This window comes from Pinus tabuliformis, chromosome 3_2 (genome assembly GCF_031772625.1).
Source record: "Pinus tabuliformis cultivar Carrire ecotype Pingquan chromosome 3_2, CPIR1, whole genome shotgun sequence".
Lineage (NCBI taxonomy): Eukaryota > Viridiplantae > Streptophyta > Pinopsida > Pinales > Pinaceae > Pinus > Pinus tabuliformis.
The window spans coordinates 90,946,938-90,958,308 of NC_142302.1; positions in this window are offsets into that span (position 1 = coordinate 90,946,938).

Here is an 11,371-nt window from a genome sequence, read left to right on the forward strand (position 1 = left end):
TTTCCGAAAGACATCTACAAGTTGCTTCTTCTGGGATTATGACAGGTCAGGGTTAATGTTCAAGGTGTTTCCTGGTTCTAACTCCACTGGGATGCTTTCGTGGGGTGCATCTATAGGTATATCCTCCGATTCTTCTGCTGTTTCAATAGTTTCCTGTGTTTCACAGCCTAGGATGGATTCTAGGATTTGCTGATTTGGCTCTGAAACAAAGCAAGGATCATCCATAAAGGAGGTGATTACATCGTTCTCCGATTCCATTTTTAACTGGAGGGCCTGCTCAATAGTAAGGACTGGTCTTAATTCCTCATTTTCCATTTCAGGCTCCTTCCTGCACACAATTTTCTTACCACCTGTTTGTTTTTTGGATGGGTTTGGTTCTGCAGGGGCATATAACTCTAAGTTCTTAGTGTTGTGCCCATTTGAAATGACCATGTGCCTTGAACGTCACCCAATGTAAGCATTTGCAGTAGCCAGCCATGGTCTACCTAAAATCAGAGGATGGACGCCAACCGAAGATTTCATATGTAAAACAAGGAAATCTATGGGATAGTGCCATGAATCCACCGAAATTGTTACATATTCTAACTTCCCTACTGGTTTTGCTGTAGATCGATCTGCTAGTTCTAACACTGTAGGTGTATGTTTCAAGTTACGAAGACCTAATGTACGCATAGTTTCAGTGGTGATAACATTGATGGCAGCACCCAGGTCTACCAGCACATTCAGAATCTCTACCCCATTAATTTGTACTGTCAGAATTGGGTTCTCTGGATCTCCATAATTTACAGGCATTGACTTTCCCATCATAAAATCTAATAAATTGTCCCATGACATGAATAGTAAGGGGGTCTTTGGATTTCTTTGAACAATATTCCTTAAGAGTCTTTGCATACATCGATACATCCTTCATAGCTTGTAATAGGGTAATTTTGACAAATAAGTTCTGTAATTCACCTAATAAGTAGAATTTAGCTTGAGGGCTTGATTTATTCAAGGTCAATCTCTCTGGATAAGGCGATTCAGATTGATTTTGTTTTGCAAGAGGTGCCTGGTTTCTACCAATTTGTTTTGGTTCTTTATTAATTAATTTTGATTCCTTACCTTCACTGTCAAGTTGTTCAATGATAACTGGAGGAGGTCGAACATTGACTGTCCACCCTAATCGCAGATTTATTTCATACAACTTTGTAAAAGAAATGCTATACGATGGTAGGTTAAGAGTGTCAATTTGATGAACTCCCTTATTATTAGGATTCGAGTTAGGTTGGATGGGAAGCTGAGGATGGGTAGGTTGACTACTAGGAGGCACATTAGAGGGTAGTTGGAGTTTTTGCTGTGGCATTGGCTGAGGAAAATTCCTAGGAGAGGATCCTCGCCAAATTGGAGCCCATGGGGAGGTCGAGCCGGCTTGAGGGTTCCACTGCTGCCAATGTGGAAACTGGTATTGTGGCCACATGGGAGGATAGGGCATGGACTAAGGATTTATATTGAAATTATTGAAATATTGAGATGGGTCTAAGTACATACCTTGATTTCCCATTGGTGGTCGACACTGCCATGGGTTTCTAGACCCCATGAGATACAGTGCTCCATGTCCTCCCCTATCCCTTGAAACACTACTTTCAGGCCTGGCAAGGAGGGGCGTGAGCTTGTTGCACGATTTAATTCACAAATTGCACATTCCTCTATGGAGTTCAATGGACATTCCCTCTCTGGGTGCTTCTTTCTACACTTCAGGCAGAATATAGCCATAGTCTTGTCCAATTCCAGCTACTTCTATTTTACTTGTAGCATATCCATCTATGCTGACAAAGTACTAAGGATATCCATTCTCAAGTTGTCTAGCAGGTTTCTGATTTCTGCCTTCATAATACCCCCACCAGACACCCTTGTTAAGCGAATCCCTTGTCTATTTCTTGCGAGCCCCCTCGAGCACTGAATGCATTGTTTGTAGATAACTTCGAAGCTTCCCTTAGAGATGTATCCCTTTCCTACAATGTTCGAGAGTTCCAAAGAGTCCTCATGAAAAGCCCAGAGGAGGATAATTTTTAAAATCTCCTTATCCTGGTTGGAGTGACCTGATCTCTGTAATGTGTACTTAAATTGTTCCACATAGTCTTCCAAGCTCTCATCTTCTTTTTCTGTGAACTTAAAATTTTCCTCCTTGATGTTTCAGGATTTGTAGTAATCCTGGTATTCTTCCAGAAAAGTTGTCTGCATATCATCCCATGTGGAAATAGAGCTTCCTCTAAGGTCCATGAACCATCACAGAGATGTCCCTTTTAATGTAGCAGGGAAAACTTTTAACTTCTGGGCATTCGTCATGTAGTCATACCCCTAGCACACTATGTCAAATTTTAATAAAAACATGTTGGGGTCTTCTGAAACAAGCCCATGAAAGCTTGGTAAGGCTGCTAATGGAATAGGTTTTGTGGGCGCACTAGCTCCCAGATCCCTGATCGGAAACTTAATGGTGGAGGTTGTAGGAGCCATAAATATCCTCCAATAATTGCTGGGTATTTCAACAGGCTCTGTGGAAGATGGCCAAGGATTCCTTACCACTCAGGTTCGAGTTGCTTTAACAACACTTCCTCAGTCCCTTGGTGATGCAAGTGCCACTTTATTTCCTTCTCTTGTGTCCTGATGACTTGATCCCTCGGCTACAACCTCCTTTCCTTTGGTGGAGTGGCCTGACCCTGTCGATGTTTTGCTTGCAACCTCTTCCCCTTCTATTACTAGCATATGGTTCCATTGGTCAGGTATATTGCTGGATGCCTCCTCAACTACTGGAGGGACCTACTTTGTCGAATCACCAAAGAATGCTATAGACAGTACTGGTTCATCTATTGATTTTCCCTTGGACTTTAATCTCCGTGCTCTTGGTCTCATGGTTGCGGGAGAGGATGCTTTTGATTCAGTTTTTGCTATAATTTGTTGGATATAAGTCTTTCTTCCCAAGTTTGGTCCTCCCCTCTTTAGGGCTCTTCCTTTGTCCCTCTTATTTGGTTCTGTATACATACAAATGTTGATATGATAGAAGGTCTTCGTATCAACCTACAATGCTCTAGTCTTGAAGTAAGGTGTCAAAGGATCATTCCTTCCCCAAGACGAAAGAGCCTACAAAAGGAGAGATAGATAAAAGAAAGCAGGAATCTAGGGTTCAAGTCCCGGAGGAGGGGATAAAAGGACTCCTCCCTCCCAAGGACAAGAATCAGGAACAAAAACATGCCTCCGAGAAGACCTAATACTTCTAGATCTGAAGTAGGGCTTCAAAAGACTCCTCCCTCCCTAGGGTAAAAGCTAGGGTTTCCTGAAATTAAAACGCACAATGGTTTGAAAGAAATAAATATAAATTAGGGCCTGGAGCAGGGCGTCAAAAGAGTCCTCCCTTCCCAGGACAAGAAGGTGGCCCAATCAAAACAGGAAAGAAAATAAAAACAAGCAGAAATAACACCTAGGCTTAGGACCTAGAGCAGAGTGAGAAAATGCTTTCTCTCCCCAGGACGAGAGATTGACCCTCTAGTTGGTCCAGATCGTGTCTTGCACCTTGCTAGCCTCCCCGACAACAACGCCAAAATGTTGGGGTCCAGGTACAAACAATCTATTCGCCCTTTTTCCTACATTAATTTATCAATCAGTGTGCGTATCCTTTCAAGGCAACATGCAAGGTATATGCAAGGGCAAGAGTACCATTTGATACTGACCAAGGGTTCGTGATTAAGATTCAAAGTGTTGTTGTAAAACTAAACTAGCTATAGAACTCAAGAAAATCATTTACAGTGATTAACAAGTTGTAACAACCATCATGAAATAATAAATAACACACACGGAAATATGTAGCATCTGATCAGAAGAGAGGGCCCAACACTCTGATTAGGGTTGCGTTAATCACAACAAAGAATGGAGCGGCAGAAGAGATGATATTTTATTAATCTAGAAAGAGCTATTACAATATCGATGGGGAGTCCCCCATTTATAGGAATAACCTGTCTTTTATACATAGAAAGGGAGAACAACATCTTTCCCCAAAACCTGGTAACCGTATACTCAGAAATGTACATTAATTTGGAACGACACCAACACCAGGTAAACAAGATCATTGAATGGTCCAAGAATAGTTCAGGGATCGGCAACTCTAGCTACACTACTTCCTTATGGCTGGTCGTTGCTGTGAATTGCAGATCTGCTACGGGATGCTGAAAGATTGGTACCTATTCTCTAGAAGTTATGGTCAAACATACGTTTTAGTGCTATGAACAGGTAAAACCCTGTGACTTTACTTCATTAATAAAATATTCCAATAGATAGGAAAGGGGTAATTACCTTGCGGATTTAACATAGTAAACATAGGCGAATAAGTGCAAAAAGGATAGAAAGAGGGATGGAAATGAAACAGAAAGATAGCCCAATTTGGTGCCCAACAGTTAGAAGAAGAAATTTTTGCAAAGGCCAAGTCACCATAGCACTTCAAGCCCTCCATCCACTTCATATTCACTATCTATTCATCATTCATCCATCCTATTTCATTCCTCAAAAATAAAATAGAGCATCCTCTCCATTTTGACAAACCTACAATACTCCCTTTGAGCCCTAACATCCTCATCCAATCCCTCCTCATCATTTCTCATCACTCCCATACGGTTAGATGACCCTGAAAGACGAGGAATTACTACTACAGGAAGGAAAAATGTTGCTACAAGAAGGAAGAAATGAACAAATTATGCTAAACCCAAAGATGTCAGAGCTTAAGGGAGACCTAATCAAAACAGAAAACTCCAAGGCCATTAGGCAGTCATCTAGGCCACAAGAGAGAAGAAGAAGGCAACAGAACGGAATGGGGCATTCACCATTAAAACAAAACTCAAACTGCATTAATGAAAAGATGTTTTTCAAGAGGTCTCCAATCTCTTTCTAGATTTTTCCCAAGGCCTAAAAATAAGAAAAGGCATGGGAGTCAAGTTCAGGGATTGTCCTAGGCTCAAAATATCATTTATGCTGAAAAATAGTTTCTTGTAGTTTTAATAGGGTTTCCTCTATTTTTGACAGGAATTACTACATGATGCCCTAGTTGTCATCTAAATGCATTTTGAAGGTGTTAGAGGTATCCAAATGGTGGAGCAAGGTAGTAGAAGGTTGATAAGGGTGTGGAAGACCTTTCCAAACTGAAAAATATTGAAGAACCCATCTTGAATAAGGGGGAGAAGGAAAGCTAATGGCCTCAAGAAACAATGATTTTTCTTTGCACGAATATGTTTTTGGGATTTTCCTTGCAGAACTTGTAGCCAATTTTCTTCATGCAGAAGAGAGAGGCCACTAGGGCCATGGATGAGGCATAATGAGGTCACTAAGTTGCTCAGATGATGAGAAACACTTTTAGCAAGGGGGTAGGATTGGCCTCTAAATTAGACATAAGTTAAGGGTCATGCCTCTAAATTAAAACATAAATTAAGGCCTATGACCATCCTTTAGCACATTAAACCTCTCTTTTTGCATTATATAATGTGTTTTTAACTTTAATATATTCATTAGGAAGGTTTATGAATAATTGCATATTTTTGCATAATATTATTTATTTTTGTGGAATATTATGAGAATATTAGGCATATTATGAAGATTTGGCGGAGGAGATAATTTAGGGACGTGTTACCTACTACAAGAGGATCAATAATAAATAATAAATCAAAAAGATATCATCAAATTATGGCATAGATTGTGGAACTACAATGATTGAGAAAATCTAGGAATGTGTTCCCTGACATTTAATGCAGATTCCTAGTATTGGGGACCAGATCCACTACTCAAGGAATTTTGGTGGGTAAAGCTTCCTCCATTCATGGGAATGTTTCCTAATGATTTTGTATAATTACCAAGTTGAATTTTCCTCTAGGGATATTTTCGTTAGTGTTATTGTGGAGAGAACTTGTATTTCTGTAGCTCCATTGTATTTTCCTGCAGGGATCTAATTCTATTTATGAAAATAATGAAAATTTATCCCATCAAATTTTTATTTGATTTTCTTGGTCATTCGATGAATTATAATTTCGTATAGTGAATCTGTAACTTCATGTAGTAAATTAGGGGATCCTATAGGAAATCACTGTAGCATCCTGTAGGAAAGCCTGTTTTGAGCCCAAATTGAAAAACATCATCATTGAAGCTAGGATTAGGCCTCTACTTGACCTCCATGCCATCAAGACCATTTTAACCTTCTTTCTTCACACTTGTCTCCCTTGCCAAAGATCAAGGAAATATTAGCATTTTCATTCATAAAGGAAAAAGATTTTAAAAATGAATTATTTTATATTTATACATGCACACAATAGTTAGTACTCTCTGGATCAGGTTTCATGCTCAGTTAGTTTAAATCTTCACATGTGATAAATAGGGTTAAGCTAGGTTTCTTTTCAATTTAGTTCATGATCTTTATGCAATTAAAATAGGCTTCTTTCCTTGTACTTTCTTTCTTGCAATAGGTTAAGGTTCCATTTCAAACATTTTATTTTTTGCAATTAGTTTAGGATTTGGCTTCAGTACATGCACTCCATTACATCATGACAGCAAAGAAAGGACACATTGTATGTTGCACATATAGTTCAGATACCACTTAAGTTTGTACGAACCGAGGCTCATCAACAATCAATTCACATTAGACCACTAGACATAACATCTTAATTTTACTCATCTCATTAAGCAAAATATGGTTAAAATATGTAAGGAATTATTAGAAGAGTTGATTTTAATAAGATTGGAGGTGTATTAAGGTCCATATAGTTACCCAATGATGAGGCTCATCACTTAGGCATATAAATCTTATGTTTGGCCCCTTAGTTCAAAAGGATCTTTCAATTATTCTTGCAATGGGTATTATTGCTCAAACTAGGCATTTAACACGGTGTTCTAAATTGGTTATTGGTAGGAAAAATAATGGGACAATTAGACTTTGTGTCAATTTTAGAAACCATAATATAGCATGTAAAAAGGATAATTACCCTTTGCCAAACATCGAGACTATGTTGCAAAGAGTAATGAGTTAAAGAATGATGTCACTGCTAGATGGGTTTTTTGGATATAATTAAGTATGGGTTAAGAAAGAAGATCGACACAAGACTACTTTCACTGTACCATGGGGTACATTCAAATACATTAGAATTCTTTTTGGATTAACTAATGTTGGAGATACCTTTCAATGGGCCATGGATTATTCCTTTAAGGGTTTAATTGGTAAAATCATTGAAATATATCAAGATGATCTTACGGTTTTTCCTTTGGATTGTCTCAGTCATATAGGTCATCATCGGCAAGTCTTTGACAAATGTATACATTTAGAATCTCCTTGAATCCTGTTGAATATGTATTTGGATTAAATGAAAGTAAGTTACTTGGTCAAATCATCTCAAAAGATGGGATTAAGATAGATCCTGAAAGGGTTTAGGCAATCCAAAATATTCCTCTTCCTCAGAATCTCAAATCCCTTCAGTTTCCTTGTAAAGACCAACTTTCTTAGGAGATTTATTCCAAATTATGTAGAGATAGCCAAGCCTATTCAAAGTATTCTTAAGAAAGATGTTAAATTCTTGTGAAAATAATATAGTAAACAGGGATTTCAGAAAATCAAAGGTTTTATTGAAAACATTTTGGTTTTGCCTAGCCTTGATGATTCTAAAGGTTTCATTGCTTTTTCTTTTGCTTCAAAGGATACAATTGTCAATTTCTTGTTACAAATGAATAAGGAAGGTCACAAGAAACCTATTGCTTTCATGAGTAGAGTGCTTCAAAATTCTGAATTAAATTATACTACCATGGAAAAACAAGCGTATGCATTGGTAAAGTCTCTTAAGAATTTTAGGACATATGTGGGTTATTCTAAAATAATTTATTTTGTCGCACATTTGGCTATTAAAGGTATATTAACTCACGCTGATTTTTAGTGACTAGTGCTAGGTGGGTTACTAAGATCCAAGAGTATTACTTTGAGATTAGACCCACTATGTTGGTCATAGGTCAAGGATTGGCTGAAATGTTGACTGAACGTAACGAAAAACTTGTTGGTTTCATTTGTCTTAATGATTCATCTGCACCCAAGCTACAAATATTAGGAGACGATGATTTGTACAGGGACATCATTTATTATTTGTTAAATATTAAATTTCCTGACCATTTAGTTTCTCATAAAATAAGGGATCTTATTTTGAAAGAAACTAAGTAGTGCCTTATGAAGGATGGCCTCAGATGGAGGAATCTTGAGGGTATTGTAGTTAGTTGTGTTGATGAAGTAGAGTCCAAGAAATTAATTTCCAAGTTTCAGTTAGGATTTTGTCGAGGTAATTATGTTGGAAGAACTGTTGCCCACAAAATTCTTATAGATGGTTATTATTTGCCTTCAATATTTTCTAATGTGCATAGTTTTGTTATAATTTCACAATCTTGTCAACTATTCATTGAGAGATAGAAGCTAGCTACCCTACCCTTACAACATGTGGTTGTTGGGTGCATTTTCAGAATTGGGGTCAGGATTTCATTAGGAAATTTCATGAAAATTATAGGAATGGATACTCATGGATCTTAACTGCTACATATTATTTCATTAAATGGATTGAAGCCATTCCTACTAAGCATTCCACTAAAAAGGTTATTATTGATTTTATATTACTAGAATCAATTTCCCAGCTAAAATCATCACTAATGATGCCAAAGCTTTTAGTTCTACAGAGTATTCATATTTTTTCTTTAAGTATGGCACTGTATTATCTCATTCATCTAACTACTATCCTCAAAGTAATGGTCTTGCTGAATCAAGTAATAAAAATCTTATAACCATTATCAAGAAGATAGTAGGAGATAATAAGTGGTCTTGGGATAACAAAATAAAGTATGCATTATGGGCAGATAAGATTACAAAGGAGAAAGCTACTGGTAGAAGTCCCTTTGAATTATTTTATGGTTCAGATGTAACTGTATCTGTGCACCTTAAATTTCCAGCTTATCAACTCCTTTAGCATTTTTCCACTGATAAATATGTTATCCGAAATGAAATTTCTCAAATTATGGAGTTAGATGAAACTTGAAGAAAAGATTTTAATAATATGTCAAAAAATCGATTTAATGTTAATAAAAGTTTGGATAAAGATTCTCAAGATAGATATTTGCATGTTGGAGATATGATACTACTTTGGGATCACATAAATGAGAAACCGTGAAATCACAAGAAGTTTGACAGTTTGTGGTTGGGTCCTTACATTATCAGAGGTGTCACTAGACAAAATTCATTTTACTTGAGCACATTGGATGGAAAAACACTTGGATTACGTGCGAATGGTGAAATTATCAAGTTGTTCTTCAAAGATGACATCTGATACCATTGGGAATCCTCTGTATTGTATTTCTAACCCTACAAATCGTTATTTATTTATGTTGTTAAAGTAGTTCTATTTCAGCATTCCATTTCATACATTAAATTTTATTTTCATTTTTTGTTAGTAGAGATTTTAGTTAACCCTGCCGCAACCCTCTTATCCACTCCTAACCACACCTTCCTCATCTGTGGCCTTCATTTCTTACTCTTACTACTCTCAAGGTTTTAAGTATTGTTTCACCTTTATTCTGTAGTGGTGCCTCTCCAAGCAGCCCTTATCAACCTCATTTTTTGACTATAGAATTGTTGGGTCATGTTTTATTTTTTCCATGATTGTGTAGTGGGGGGGTGAAAGCCCCCATTGTCTATGGAGTTTGAGGGCGGCAGGTAGTCCCCCTCTACGCGGTATGGGGCAACGCCCTGGGGAAATTATTTTTTACTCTATATTATGTGGGTGGACCTACCTATGGTTTTGTGCATGGTTTTCACACATGGTTTTGGGTGCGATGGTTTTTGGTCCATGGTATTGGATGCTTCGATATGTATAAATATTTATTGTAACATTCAAAGGAACATTATCAAAAATCAAGCTAGTAGTCCTGGTTTTGGGATCCAGGGGAAAATCTCAGTGTATATGTGTTCTATGTTTTGTGCTCTTGCATTATTTATTTTCTGTTCTTAGTACTTGTATGCAAGTAATTTATGTACAGGGTTAAAACCAACAAGAATCTCTACTATGCTCATCCTTATTTTCTCTCCTTGGCGTGGCCTTTAGGCACTTCAAAACCTCAACTTTTACTCAATTCCTCAATGTTTTCTTAAGCTCTCATGAATTTTGCCTTCCTCCAATTGTTGTGATCCAAATCTGAAGTTTTTTTTACTGGTTCAGATCTCAGGTGTGGATGACTTAGTTTTCTTATTTGGAAAGATTATTCAAGCCTTAGGGCTTCCTGACGCATTTTTTCTAACCCTTACATGGACATTTCAGTTGAATAAATTTGCATAATAATGGTACAAAATTTATCTAACACTAAAGAACCTTAACACACTTGGGCATTTAATTGATTAATTTTATATTAAATTAAATGTCATAAGGTTTTCAGAGAGATGATATTCATGTTTGCAGTAGGTATTCTCTATTGTCATAAGTTTATCTGATACTTTTATAATCACTAAACCTAACTCCTGTCATAAATATAATATCTGAAACCTTTAAGTTATTTTAGCTCATTTTGTGAAAGGAAATTGTTTTTCATCATTATTAGGGTTGAAAATAATTGTTAGCACCAATATTTTAGAAGTTTAAATGCTTATTATCTCTTGAATACATGATCTAAATTTGAACACATAGAAGCTCACATCATAAAGTACATTTGTTTCACTTATTTGATCAAGACGATAAAATGAACTATTGGCATCTAATGTTTTAATTCACTCAAGAGTATTCTTGTTTCATTTATTTGTGAAAGTTAATTGTGCTAAAGATATATTTCTCTTTAAGACTAAGGAGAATTGAAGACGATAGTTGATTGATTGATATATAATTGCATATTGGGCATCTGTTAGATAATTGGTTTTGGTATTTGAAGCAATTGTCATTGGAATTTTAAAGTTATATCGGATAAGTACTCTATTCTAGGTCTATGAAAAATTATGTATCTTTCAGTTATCAATTTGAGTGAGTTATATTTTATGTTGTTGGAACTTTCAAATTTGGCATAATCTAAGTTGTCTAATAAAAAATTATTGAATAAGTACTTGGAAAAATAACTCAAGGTAAACCTTAATATAAATACTCTAAATCTTTGGTAATCTTCCTCTAATAATCATCCTCTAACTTCATATTGCACTTGCATTCTATGATAGTCATGCATATTAAACTTTACCTCTAGGAATAAGCTTGGTTGATAGAGAGACAAGAACAAATTTTTATCTTCTCTTGAGAAGCCTAGCCTTTCTAGTATTTAAAATGGTGACCTTGCAGTCGTAAGAGCCATAGCCTATGTTGCGCTGGAGGCA